At 40.1% G+C, this 14,873-nt stretch overlaps 4 non-coding genes across 4 annotated transcripts; 3 read left to right on the top strand and 1 right to left on the bottom strand.

Annotated features, from left to right (window-relative positions):
* Window positions 1–2,615: 2,615 nt before the first annotated feature.
* On the top strand, window positions 2,616–2,688 carry TRNAV-CAC (transfer RNA valine (anticodon CAC)). Its single transcript has one exon. It is a non-coding gene; the product is annotated as a tRNA-Val (tRNA).
* A 4,647-nt stretch (window positions 2,689–7,335) lies between these two features.
* TRNAS-CGA (transfer RNA serine (anticodon CGA)) lies at window positions 7,336–7,417 on the top strand. The gene has a single exon. It is a non-coding gene; the product is annotated as a tRNA-Ser (tRNA).
* A 1,166-nt stretch (window positions 7,418–8,583) lies between these two features.
* Window positions 8,584–8,656, top strand: TRNAR-ACG (transfer RNA arginine (anticodon ACG)). The gene has a single exon. It is a non-coding gene; the product is annotated as a tRNA-Arg (tRNA).
* A 6,019-nt stretch (window positions 8,657–14,675) lies between these two features.
* Window positions 14,676–14,758, bottom strand: TRNAL-UAA (transfer RNA leucine (anticodon UAA)). The gene has a single exon. It is a non-coding gene; the product is annotated as a tRNA-Leu (tRNA).
* Window positions 14,759–14,873: the final 115 nt, after the last annotated feature.

The raw sequence follows: 14,873 nt of genomic DNA, 5'->3' as shown, positions 1-14,873 counted from the left end.
TTAGCCTCTCTCAGTAAGGAAATTAACCATTCAAGGGCCTAATGTTGCCAAGTGCTTTGCATATTGTTTCAGGTTATCCTTATATCACATATCATTTATTCAACTGATATTTTAAAATAGCCAGCTTTGTTCTTATACTCAATTAGAAGTGAGATGTAATACCCACATGACACCATGAAAACTTCCAGAAGGAAAATGGCTGACCACGTGAAGGTGTGTTGCCAGGTTTTACTTAGACTTCCAAGTGAGACTGCTGGGCATTTGCATGGCAAAAGAATGTCACATGAAATTTGGATACATTTCAGAAAGTTACCTCTAATATTGTCCCCTGATTTGACAAATGTTTATTAAGAATCTACCATGATCAAGTCTAGTTTTCATTACCAACATGATGGTCCCAAAGCCACACATACACATGGTCCTTCCCACACCCTTCCAGAGCTTAAAATCCAATACCACCATGACTTCTGACTAACTGTCAAACAATGGAGATGGTTTTCTCCACATAGGCATTATTTTCATTTTACCTTTAAAAAGATCTTCTTCATTCTTTTGTGTCTGATACTGGTGTATTTTCTGCACAAATAATCAGGACAGATGAGCAACATTATCCAGTGAAAGCACTTGTACTATGTGCCATGGAAAACTTCTGTATATGGGTACATAGCTTCCATTATCTTGGCATATTTACTTAAACATAATATCCGTCTGGAATCCTTATCTCTTGCTTTTTGCAATTTTGGGGAATAACATCACCAAAATTCTTAGAAGTTAAATAGTGAAGGCAATTCTGAACCTTGTTGTCACCTAGAAAATGAGAATTTTGAGGTCAGGAGATGACAGTGTGCTATTTTGTATAGAAATGCTGAGGTGGAAAACTTCATTTATACCAAAGACTACATGAAAAATCACTCCCATTGGGGCCTCAAAAGAGTAACTTAAATTCTGTCTTGGAAACTGTAGCATGCAGAATTCTCATTCCACAACACCAGCAAATTATGGAGATCAGTGGAATCTGAATTCAAGCATCAGAGCTTTAAAAAACAAACAACAACAACAAAACTAATATCCTTCAGTTCAGTTCAGCCGCTCAGTCGTGTCGGCTCTTTGCAACCCCACGGACTGAAGCACAGCAGGCTTCCCTGTCCATCACCGACTCCTGGAGCTTACTCAAACTCATGTGCATTGAGTCAGAGATGCCACCCAACCATCTCATCCTCTGTCATCCCCTTCTCCTCCTGCCTTCAATCTTGCCCAGCATCAGGATCTTTTCCAATGAGTCAGTTCTTCATATCAGGTGGCTGAAGTATTGGAGTTTCAGCTTCAGCATCAGTTCTTCCAATAAATATTCAGGATGGATTTCCTTTAGGAATGACTGGTTGGATCTCCTTGCAGTCCAAGGGACTCGCAAAATTCTTCTCCAACACCACAGTTAAAAAGCATAAATTCTTCCACACCCAGCTTTCTTTATAGTTCAACTCTCACATCCATTCATGACTACTAGAAAAACCATAGCTTGGACTAGATGGACCTTTGTTGGCAAAGTAATGTCTCTGCTTTTTAATATGCTGTCTTAATAAGCTTTTCTTCCAAGGAGCAAGAATCTTGGATTTCATGGCTGCAGTCACCAAACCATCTGCAGTGATTTTGGGGCCCAAAAAAATAAAGTCTGTCACTGTTGCCACTGTTTTCCCATCTATTTGCCATGAAGTGATGGGACCAGATGCCACGATCTTCATATTTTGAATGTTGAGTTTTGAGCCAACTTTCTCACTCTCCTCTTTCACTTTCATCAGGAGGCTTTTTGGTTCTTCTTCACTTTCTGCCATAAGGGTGGTGTCATCTGCATATCTGAGGTTATTGATAGTTCTCCTGGCAATCTTGATTTCAACTTGTGCTTCATCCAGCCCGGCATTTCAAATTATGTACTCTGCATATAAGCTAAATAAGCAGGGTGACAATATGCAGCCTTGACGTATTCCTTTCCCAATTTGGAACCAGTCTGTTGTTCCATGCCAGTTCTAACTGTTGCCTCCTGACCTGCATACAGATTTCTCAAAAGGCAGGTCAGCTGGTCTGGTATTTCCATCTCTTGAAGAATTTTCTACAGTTTGTTGTGGTCCACACAGTCAAAGGCTTTGGCGTAGTCCGTAAAGCAGAAGTAGATGTTTTTCTGGAACTCTCTTGCTTTTTCGATGATCCAGTGGATGTTGGCAATTTGATCTCTGGTTCCTCTGCCTTTTCTAAAACCAGCTTGAACATCTGGAAGTTCTCTATTCACGTACTGTTGAAGCCTGGCTTGGAGAATTTTGAGCATTACTTTGCTAGAGTGTGAGATGAGTGCAATTGTGCGGTAGTTTGAACGGGATATCCTCAATACACAAAAAAAGAAGAAAAAAAATCTGCAGGATGTTGCCTTAGCTTTCCACTCCTGGAATTTATTTAAGAACTGGGGATATGAGAGGAGTTGGGTTTTGTTTGTTTGTTTTCATAAACAGAGGAAAAAGGAGAGAAATGCCCTGCAACCGTAAACATCACTTCACGCGCATAAACAAACGTGGGCTCTACAGGCAGCCAACTCAGTTAAGTAAGGGCTGGAGAAGCAACTGTCGGCCGTTTCCGTAGTGTAGTGGTTATCACGTTCGCCTCACACGCGAAAGGTCCCCGGTTCGAAACCGGGCGGAAACACACCTTTTCCTAAACTGTTAGACCTCGCTACTTGATTTAAGAGATTCAGTTTCCCTATGTGTAAAAAATAACACAGCCCGCAAGTCTTCGCACTTGCTGTTTGATTGAAAGAAATTATCCTGAGAGTCCCGCGGTGATGCCTGGTTTCGCTCTGCACTCGCTGCAGCGTTCCCCCTCCTCTCTTCGGCTGGACTCCCACCCGGCCTGCGAGCTCGCGTCCCCGAGACAAAATCAGAGCCACGGCGACAGTTGCTCCCTTTGGAGCTGGGATTTCTACGAAAAGAGGCTTCACCAGGAACTGACTCTGAAGGCACCTTGATCTTGGACCTGATCTGTAGCAGCAAAGTCTCCCAACTTAAACCAGTTCTGACGGAAGAGAAATCCAGTTTCCCTTGACAAAGACCATTGGTACGCTGCCAAATGTTTATATTGTTATTCTTCCTCCCAGCCTTTCCTAAAGGGATCTGTGTTCGTGTACCAAAGCGATTGTGCATTAGAGAAGGGGAAATAGACTTTTCGGGAGTTACTAGACATTGGCTCTGAACTGGCATCAACTGCTAGAGATACAAGATACCACTGCTGTCCATCAGGCAAAGTACATATTCATGAAGATCAGACAACCTATGAAGGGTTGTTGTTGTTGTTGTTGTTGTTTTTGCCTTCGATCCATTTCACTGAGGGCGTAGTGGGTCTCCAAGTCCACCCTGTGATTACTTTCCCAATTCCAGACAGAATCTCTATGTCATTTCCATGACTGATGGAGTGAAGGCTATTATGGCATAAAAGGCCAAAAGACGCCACCAGAATTTTCTCTATGAAAATAATTAAACCAAACACGAAACTGATATTCCTGGAGGGATAGCTGAGGTTAGTGCCAACATCAAGAGCTTGAAAGGTACAGGGTCACAGATTCACCAAATTTCTATTCAATTACTCAAGCATAGAAGGTAAATCTGTTATAGAGAATGACAGTTATTGTAAATCTGGTTAAGTGATTATGTCAGTTGCATCTGTTAGCCCAGATGTCCTTTCACTAGGGGAGAGAATGTACACATACCCTGGCACCTGGTATGCAGCTACTAACATGTCTAGTGCCATTTTCTCTATATTCAGAAAGACCATCAGAAGCAACTGAGCTTTTGGCTGGCTGAGTTTACTGTACAGCTTACCTACCCTACCTCAGGGGTATATCAACTCTTCAATCATATGTTATAAATTAGTCTACAGAGACCATCACCACCTTACCATGTGTTCTAAAGTTGATAGCTGGTTGTTGTTGTTTTACATGAATATTTTAGGCAAATTTATGTTGTGCAAACTGATCATGAGTGAATGGGTTTACCTTTCCAGAACTGGCTCAGTCTTGTGAGCCTCACTTGTGTCTTTCTCCCAGTTTTAGTCCATGTGGATTATGTAACAAAAATACCATAGACCAAGTGGCTTAAAAGACAAGCATTTATTTCTCACAGTTATGGAGGCCAGTGCTGATTCTCACTCTGGTGAAACTTTGCTTCCTGGCTGCCTGTCTCACAGACAGCTGTCTTCTCACTATATCCTCAGATACAAGAAAGGTTGAAGAAGTTCTCTACCATCTCTTTTGCTGCTGCTGCTAAGTCGCTTCAGTCGTGTCTGGCCCTGTGTGACCCCGTAGATGACAGTCCACCAGGCTCCCCTGTCCCTGGGATTCTCCAGGCAAGAATACTGGAGTGGGTTGCCATTTCCTTCTCCAACCATCTCTTTTAGAAGGACCTAATTCTGCTCATGAATGACTTAAGGACCTAAAGCACCTGCCTCCAAAAACCATCACATTGAGGATTAGGTTTCAACATATCAGGGGCAGTGGGAGAAAGCACATTCAGTCTACAGCAATCCCCAAAACATCCTTTTCTACCCTCAACTATGTTAAGGATAATATTGACCATCTGTGTGGGGAGGCCAGTGGCCAATAGGTGATGCTGAAATCAGTTGTTAAGACATTTTGAATGAAAATTATCCTGAACTGATTTTTCACATCTGGAAATGCTGCCCCATCATACAAGCCTGTCAGTTGAGTCTGAGTCTTCAGAGCCATCAAAGGAGTCATTTTCTAAGATTTTTTACCTCCCACTTCTTCCTGAAATTGAGAAAGTTGAATGAGAAAGAAGACTGGACATATTTTAAAATCAAAGAAGCTTTAAAACATGATAATAAGTTACCAGCATTTTCTCCATCAACTTTTTTTTTCCCACTGGATAGTACCCATCCACAGTCATTTGGCCTTTTACAGCTCCAAACCCACAGGTGTCCATCCAGGAGGAAAAAAAAAGAACATCTCCTAGGGGAATGTTGATGTATAGAAGAGTGTGGAAGCCTCACAGTGGCACAGAGAGTCTGAGAAACCATTTAGAACTCTGATGAAAGTTAAACTCCCAAGGAGGAGACAGGGAGGAAGGGATGAACAGTGACTGCTTTTGTTGTTGTTCAGTCGCTCAGTCACGTCCGGCTTTTTGCGACCCCATGGACTGCAGCATGCCAGGCTTCCCTGTCCTTCCCCATCTCCCAGAGTTTGCTCAAACTCATGTCCATTGAATTGGTGATGCCATGCAACCATCTCATCCTCTGAATGTTGGAACCCACCAAAAAAAGTTACTCCACATCCAAGGGCAAAGGAGAAGCCGCAGCAAGATGGTAGGGGGGCACAGTCTTGTTTTGTTTAAAGTTTGATTTGTTTAAAATCAAACCTCATACCCGCCAGTGACGCACAAGCCAAACCTTGTGTGCCCCAGGACCCAGGGAAGGGAGCAGTGACCCCCGACAAGAGACAGCCAGACCTGTCTGTGTGACTGCTTTGGGATGGGGTATTTAAAAACTGCTTCCTTTTCTTGTTCTCCCTCCCTCTTTGGGTCTCCCAAATTCGTTAGTAGAGTAGGAGTACTAGGAAGAAGATCAAAATCTAGGTGAGGAAAAAAAACACAAACACATTTCTAAAGAACTTCCTAACTTGTGAGTGGATTTTACATCTTCATCCCAAGGTTATTCAATTCTCCAAAATGCTCTGTTGGAAGTTCTATGAAACCACCAGAACTGTGAACTGGCTAAGTGGCTAAACTGGGGACAGGAAACTGGAAAGGATTTCTCATGAAAACAACTGCTGGGAAACTGTCCACTGTAAACAGAACTACACTCTGGCCAAGACAGATAATAAAAAGAAAGATATGCTACTTTCTCTGCAAAAACAAAGCAGAAAAACAAAACAAAGATGACTGTTAAAAATTGTATTCCTAGACCCAAAGGAGGAAGTTTTAGCTATTTAAATTCTGCGATTTTGGACAAAATAGTCCACCGAGATTACACTGTAGAGAGAACATCCTAGAACAAATCAAGGACCTTGAAGTCAGGGTGAGTCTGAACTACTGAGCTTGTCCTAGTTGCTCACAAACAGAAGATTCAATTCAGTGTCTGAAGAATATTCCAGAACCATCTGATCTTGGATCAGGTGATTCTTCCGGAGACTCCCATGTCGCCTGTGGCCTGTGTGTCCAGGTCTAAGCTTGGACAGCATTCCAAAACCTTTTTGCCTTTCTGCCTCAGGCTTCCTTAGTGATTTCAAATCTCATCTGTGTGATTTGCTTCTTCTGAGGCTCCAAGGGAGGCCTCCTTCAGAGTGCTGACTATTGCTGAGTTCCAGAAAGGAAGCTCTATTCATCATTCCAGAGGAGAATTCTGGTTAGAAAATTTTTTCTCCCCTACTTCTTCATTTATAATGTTTTCTTGAACTTTTATTTGATTTTTTAATAGATAACATCTAAAGTCTAAAGGGACATGTAGTAAATTTCTCCCTCCTGCTTTCAAAGAGTTCCACCTCCTTAGTCTCCAGCCCCTCAACTGGGAACTGTTGCCAAGAGTTTACTGATTATCCTTAAGAGGTTTTTTTTTTTTTTTTGTAAAATGTGTATTTAACCTAACATCAATATATCTCCAATAGTAGAATTCTATAGAGATTGCTCTGAACCTTTCTTTTATTTTATAATATATGTATGTATATAGTAGTCTTTATCAGTCTGTCTTAAATATGCATTGCATTCCACTGTGTTGTTGTGCCATTATTTATCTAGTTAAATAATTCTGACTAATTAGGTTTTTTTTCCAATCCTACTATTTCAATGAATGCTTCAGAGTGTAAGTTTGAACACAGTATAACTCTCATGTGTTCAAGTCTACCTCTTACATTTGTGGAAATGCTATATCAAAGAGTATATGCATTTGAAATATTGGTAGATCCTGCCCAATTGTCCTTGCAGCCTCAAAGCATAGTGTATTTGTTTGTGGAATACAGAAATGAAGAGGATCGTAGGCACCCTTAATACGACTTACTTCATTTCATGCCAAGTATGAAGCAAAACCAGGCAATCCATGAAAACTGCAGAAAATTTTATAAAATCAAGGATTCTTGTGATGCTGGAATATTGACTTCTCTCAGAGGTGAGACTTCGAAGCATGGAGCCTGGCAGGATGGGGACAAGTTGGATGACGCTGAGCAGACCGATCTGATGAATACTTAAAGTAAACATACCAAATAAGCAAGAGCAGCCAAAATTGGTAGGCAGGATTGTAAATTAGGGCCCTGACGATGTGTATTTTAATGTCCAAATAAAAGATAGACGCAGAGCTGTGATGGCCGAGTGGTTAAGGCGTTGGACTCGAAATCCAATGGGGTCTCCCCGCGCAGGTTCAAATCCTGCTCACAGCGCTTCCCAATATCTTTCTGCTCAAGTTGCGAGGCGATTTGTTTCTCGCTGCGAGTCTCTGCTTCAAATTTTGTTTTTAAAAACCTGTAATAAAATTCCACGCTCTGATAACAGAAATGCAGGTAGCTTCCTTAAAGAGTTCTCTGGTATTTAAAAGCAACCAGCCAACCACGGAACGGACTGGCAGGAACTTTAAAGATCTAAGATCATAAATATATCCGTATGGTGTGTGTATGTGTGCGCGCGCTCTTTAAAACTATAGAAATGAGGAAGCTGAGGCAAAGAGAAGATACACAGCTTGGGCCAAGGCAATAATGTAACGAAGGAAGAGTACGGATAAAAGTTGTGGGCATCGTGACTGCACTCAGACCCAAACCATTGCACTTCTCTCTCAAAGGACTGCCCTCGCTTCTGTATTTCCACTTCTGTATTTCCACGTGCCTGTTTCGCCTACTTTGAGCCCTTAAACATTGCTAGCCAATTTATGTAATGATGACTGGTATTTTTTAATTTTATAATTATATTAACTTTGAATGTCCAAGTTCCTATGTGAACTTAGTTCTCAAAGAGTTTACCTTTATTGAATTATGACCTTCATTTCGCCTAATTTGAGAAGGTGGGTATTTCAGAATGTCTTCTCTGATGCAGTGTCTGAAATTATTTCCTCTGGAAAGAGTTTTGGCTATTTGGAGAGTGAGATTGAAAACATATGATTAATACCTCAAGAATGTGTTTTATTCCACTTTCACTATATCAAAATTTAAAATTCAACGGGTCGTTAATAGTTGATCCATACACAGCATCAGCATCTAAGTGCTAAAGAAAAATGAAATGGTTTGACGAATGAACAGATGAACGACTGCAGAAATTAATGAAGCGTTCACAAGTAGAAACAATAGAAACAAGCATGCACGTAAATGGGGGGAGGTGGGAGGTGCTAACCACAGTCGTTCTGTCACGTACATGATGCTTCAAGGCCGAAAATTCTTTCATAATTATAAATATTTTAAGCTAATGTAACATGCAAAATGACCCCTAAGATAACCCATCAGCTTTACCAGAATCCATAGCTCCTTCCTGTCTAACTGATTTCAGTCTTCATCGTCAAACAACTATTTTCTCAGCCATTCCAGTGAGCAAAGACTAATATAAAACCCTGAAGTGACGGGGGCCAGTGGCGCAATGGATAACGCGTCTGACTACGGATCAGAAGATTCTAGGTTCGACTCCTGGCTGGCTCGACGCCCCTTTTTTTTTCAGGAGGAAGGAAAAAAACTTTGTACATTTTTTCAAATTGTAAAAAAAAAAAAATTATTTTTAAGTTCTTAAAATTCTTCGAAGTAAATCATCTGATCTGGTTTTTAACCATCCCTGGTACCCGCCACACAGAGCAATTTCGCTTTTCTTTAAGTCAATGGATGCTGAAAGTCTGGATGGATGCTTGAAGTATCTGTCTTCTAAAATGTCCCCTTTATCTCGTTTCTTTCAATGATACAGAGAAGGGGAGTTGACAGAAAGGTCTTTGGAAAGAACTTCAAAAATTAAATGTGGAATGTTATTTGACCATAAAAAGAAATGAACTTCTGATATATGCTACACATGAACGAACCTTGAAGATACATGTTAAGTAAAGAAGCCAGACACAAAAAGCCGTATGCTGTATGATTCCATTTATATGAGATGTCCAGAATAGGCAAATCCAGAGACAGTAGTTGCCAAGAACTGGGGAAAGGGTACAGAGTTGATTTTCGTGTGATGGAAATGTTTTGAAACTAGATAATGGTGAAGGTTCCACAACTCTGGGAATATACTCAAAAACACTGAATTGTGCACTTCTGTGTGAATGTTACAGTATATATATATATATATAAAGTATATCTTAATTTTTTTAAATCAAAGAAGCAAGAAAGAAAAGAAAAATATGACCAACATTTTCTTCATTAATTGTCCCCCATTGGGCAGGGTTCTCCCTCTTTAAGCTCTTCCCTGCACAATTTCTGTCTGGGAGCATGGGTCGTAGAGGGAAAACGAAGGACATCGAATGGAGAAATTGAATCTGGAAAGATGCTTCTGTGGACAGATGAAATCATAGCCTCCCCCTCAACTCAGCGATCTTGGCAAAGATCCGCCCTGACACCTGAGAAAGCTGTCATTCAAACTCTTATCTCCCCGCCCAGCCCCGGACCTCAAAGAGAAGAGCGCCGTAGCCTCACCACCAAACTAAGAGACTGTTCAGAGTTGTAAGGAATCCGAGGCAGAAATTAAACCGACAGGAAGAGAGCAAGGATGTCAAACGAGTCAAAGAAAGTAGCAGTTTGGGGGTGGTGTCTCTTTCAACAGCTTGATCTTTCCAGGTGTTCCTGGGCGTGACTTCAGACGCTTGGGGCAAGGTGGAAGTGTCTGGGAAGGAAATCGAGGTGAAGATGGGAAAGAACAAAAACATGCAAAGGAGACGTTCATTTTGTAGTATTTATGTATTTTGGTTCAGACGGTAAAGAATCTGCCTGCAATGTGAGAGATCCACGTTCAATCCCTGGGTCAAGAAGATTCCTTGATGAAGGGGAAGCCTGCCCACTCCAGTATTCATGGACAGAGGGGCCTGGCTGGATACAGTCCATGGGGCCGCAAAGGGTCGGATACAACTGGGCGACTAACACTTTTCTTCACATATTTGTCTTACGGAAGTTGATTGGCTCAGTAGATGTGCGTTCTAAGCGATGCTGGCAATTAAAAGAATGAACCTGCCACGCGTCTAGTCCTCGTTTGATATATGATCTGTTGGGCTGTTACCCAATTAAAAGGCTGGAGTGGGGGCAGAGTAGGGAGGATAGAATGGCCCAGAGGATCCGGAACTTCCTGATGTAAACGCGTCTCAAAACTTGGCGCGGAGGAGAATCGCTAGGAAGGAGTATTAAGCCCAGTTTTCTAGATTTCAACCCTCGGAGATTCTATAGTGATTCTAGGATGCAGCTCATGAATTTTTAGCAAACTGATATTGTATTTTATTACCCTCTTTTTCCAACTAGTAACGACAGGGAACTTCCACGGTAGAAGGGAAAAATAGAGCGTCTATTTGGAGACACTTCCAATTTTAATATTATTCCACGAGGCTTTAACCAACCAAGATTTTTGGACTTTTTTTTTTTTTTTCTCGTTGTGGTGGAGGCTTGTTTTAAAAGGAAGTCCGTTTCAACTTTCCTTTCAAATAAACAAAAACACATTTGATATATTCATCAAATCACTTTTGGACCTAAAGGAGATAGCAGGTTTTTTCAAAAATTGCTGGGAAGTTCTTCCCTTCCTCAAAAAAAAAAAAAAAAAAAAAAAAAACTACAGAGATAATACTGTGAAGTGAGTATTATTTCCTTTTCCCCAGAATGTTGGGTTAGGGTTAAGATGCCCTGTCCAAAACAGTAGACATTAACACATGCTTCTAAATTCAGGTGTTTTTTTTTTTTTAAAGAAACATCATGCAATATCTCATTAATTTTTATTGATTGCATGTCAAAATGATAATATTTGGAGTTAAAATATTAAAATTAATTCCATTTATTTCTGCTTCTTAAAATATGACTACTAGAAAAATTAACCTTATCATGTGATATTATTTGTTACCTCTCACATCTTCCTGTGGTTATTGATGTAGTAACTTCAGTAAAGTGTGATCAATTTGCCAGGGAAGTGGTTCTTTTGAGCAGGCTCCACAGCAGTGTCATATTTGAAAGAATTTCCATTTGATTTTCACTTCAAAAAAATGTGTATTATTCTCTAAAAGCAATTCCTAGTGTGTGAAAATGAAAACTTTCTCACAATATATTTCTTTATCTGTTTTTCTTTTTCTCTATTGAAAAGGGCTCTGTGGGTTAGCTAGTTAAAGAGCTTGTTTCATAAATAAAAGATCCTGAATTGAAATCTGGCAGAGCTCTCTTCATAGGCTTTACCCTTCTGAAAGGTGTTAGCCTTCATTTTGTCAAACACAGTTTGGGGAATTAACCTTGATCAAGCCTATGTTGTCCAATTGCTGAATCATGTGGGAAACTAAGAGTCTAATGTTTACCATCGATGTGGTTTCTGAAGATGGCAGGCACTGGAAGATTTATAAGAAGAGAAGTAAAGACTGAGTGAACTATGTAAAAAGTTGCATGAAAAATCGTTCCACACAAGGTATGACTGAAGCACTATAAATTACTATTTGGACACCAAACAATTCAGATTGTCGTTGGATGACAATGCCCCTCTCATATGCAATGAGATTATCAGTGATTTGCTTTGCAATCTTCAGATATTTTGGCTTTCATCTATGAGGTTACCATGTGAGACTTTACAATGAGAACTCCAGCAGTTACTAGAAACCACTGCTTTTTCTTTTTCTTTCTTTCTTTTTTTGTGTGTGTATAATCCCCACAACCAGTCTCAATTCTTTCTGGCATCCTAGGATATTTACTACACATGATGGTCAATTAATATTTGTGTATGGATCAGTGAATACCTAATTTCTTTTCTCTACAACTGTGGAGGTCAGTAGAATGGAGCTGTACACTGAAGATACTGATGGCTGCAGGAATTCCTAGAACCAGAAAGCTAAACTCTTTCCTCCTATTGTGTCTCTTCTGACCTTCTACTGACAAAATTTCAGTGCCACCTGGCACAAGAAAATAAATGTTTAAAAGGCCCAGATCCCTTAGCAAAAAAAAAAAAAAAAAAATCTAAAAGGGTGAATTTGGAGCTGACAAGTGCATTAGAAAAACAAAAACACAAAATAAACAAAAAAACAAATAGCACTGTTTTTCTTCCTGTGTGTCTTCTTCACTACTCACTTCAGACACTTCTAGCCAGTAAATATGTGGAAGTTCCTCCCCAGCCAAGCAATTTTGCAACACTGAGTGTCCTATAGTTTAACTCAATGTTGACATTATTTTTCTGGAAATAGCATCAGATCCCAAAGCTTATGAGATTAGTCCCTTGAGACCGCTCCCATTTCAGATGCCAAAGGAACATAGTAGGTTCCCACATTATCTCAACACATAAACAGGTGGCATATTTCAGTAGATTTTTGGAAACTAACAGTCAAATAAATATGCTAAATTCAAACACATACACACACACAGACCAAGAGACATAAGATGTCTTTAATAGACTAACTAGTAGACTCTATAGGGATGAGAAAAGAAATGATCAACCTGAAGGCCTAAAAACTACCCAAGCTGAAACATCAAGGAAAAAAAATAAAAATAAGAAGGACTTAAAAGTTACTGATTAATACATTTGTGATGAGAATCCCAGAAGGTGAGAAGAGAGGAAAGAGCAGAAAAAATATTGGGAAAGTTAATGATCAAGTATTTTCCCAAGATAATGAAATACAGGTATCTCTCAGTTTTCAAAAGTTCACTTTGCTGCCACTTCATTTTTAGGAAAGACCTGCTTTAGTACTTGTTTTGCTAGACAGCTTATTAAAAAACAGAGACACTACTTTGCCCACAAAAGTCCTTATAGTCAAAGCTATGGTTTTTCCAGTAGTCATGTATAGATGTGAGAGTTGGACCATAAAGAAAGCTGAGTGTGGAAGAATTGATGCTTTTGAACTGTGGTGTTAGAGAAGACTCAAGAGTCCCTTGGACTGCAAGGAGATCCAACCAGTCCATCTAAAAGAAATCAGTCCTGAATATTCATTGGAAGGACTGATGCTGAAGCTGAAGCTCCAATACTTTGGCCATCTGATGAGAAGAGTTCACTCATTAGAAAAGACCCTGATGCTGGAAAAGATTGAAGGCGGGAGGAGAAGGGGACGACAGAGGATGAGATGGTTGGATGGCCTCACCGACTCAATGGACATGAGTTTGAGCAAGCTCCTGGAGATGGTAAAGGACCGGGAAGCCTGGTGTGCTGCAGTCCATGGGGTCGCAAAGAGTCAGACACGACTGAGCTACTGAACAGCAGCTAGTTTTGCAGAGAGCCATTGTAGAGGCTGAGCGCATCAGGAGCAGCAAGGGTGGGCCGCCAAGCTCCTCCCCCAGGAATTAGACTCTGCATCTCAACGTCAGGCCGCCACAGCTTTGGACTGTGTCTGTGAGCATCTGTGCTTTATCTCCACTAACTTTGTTCATTCATATGTAAGAAGTGTCCTAAGATAATTGTTTCTTCACTTCACGCCAATTCAGCTTGTGAAATGTTTTATAGGAATGTTCTGCTTTCTGATAGTGGCGGAAACCTGTACATCAAACCTCAGCTCCAAGGTCAGAGAATTCCAAGCTATCTAATTCTCTATCTCTCTGAAACGGTAGACTTTTCATCAGAAATTAGGTATGCCACAAGATAATGAAATAGCTTTTGAAAGTGATGAGAGGCTACTTTTAAAAAAATCTGTAAACCCAGAATTCTCTACCAAGCAAAAAATATTTTCCAAAGCTGAATAGGAAATAAAAGTCCTTCCTGACAAACAAAAACTGAAGTGCATTAATCAGACCTGCAAAACAGGAAATGTTATAAGCTGGTCTCAGGAAGAGAGACTACAAAGCAATGAATATACACAGAAATGAATACGATAGAGGTACATATAAGGAATATTTTCCCCAGTTTTAAACACTCTAAAAATGACTGACTGCATTAAGCAAAAATAGTAGTGGCATATTATACAATTATAGCATACCTGAAAACAAAATCTGGGGCAGCAATGACACAATATAGGAGGAAGTATATTATTGCAAGCTTCTTACATTGTAAAGGAAGCAGCATAGTACAATTTGAAGGTAGATTTGGAATGATTGTAGCTGTATATAGAAAACCCTAGGTTTATTTACTTTTTTAAGACATGCAAATGATAAGGCAACACTCTAGATATAATCAAATCATATAAGATGTTCACATATTTTAAAGACAGGAAGAAAGAGATAAAAGGAGAACATTGAAAGCAACTAATAAGACAGTGGATTTTTTTTTTAATACAAGTATATCATTTACATTATATCTAAATTCCCTAAATCCACCAATTATAGACAGAGCCTGTCAGATTGGATAAAAAGAGTTCAGAGTCAACTGTATGCTGGACTATTACCCAACTTTGCACAAGAAACTATCATTTCCAGATAAGATAGTTGCTAAAGTAACTGGATCCCTGAGTCAGGAAGATCCCCTACAGAAGGAATGGCTACTCACACCAGAACTCTCGATTGGGAAAATCCCATAGACAGAGGAGCCTGGCAGGCAACAGTCCTCAGAGTTGCAAAAGAGTTGGACATGACTTGGCATCAACAAAATCAATTCTACCGGGAGTGGGGTTTGAACCCACGCAGACAAATGTCTATTGGATCTTAAGTCCAACGCCTTAACCACTCGGCCATCCCGATCACGAGCACTGATATCTACAAGTCAAATATTACTGGGTTAAAATTAATTAGGCTTTCTAAATTCCATATATATGCGTTAATATACTGTACTGGTGTTTTTCTTTCTGACTTACTT

This window comes from Dama dama, chromosome 7 (assembly GCF_033118175.1).
Source record: "Dama dama isolate Ldn47 chromosome 7, ASM3311817v1, whole genome shotgun sequence".
NCBI classification, from domain to species: domain Eukaryota; kingdom Metazoa; phylum Chordata; class Mammalia; order Artiodactyla; family Cervidae; genus Dama; species Dama dama.
This window is presented reverse-complemented; position numbering and strand designations above follow the sequence as displayed.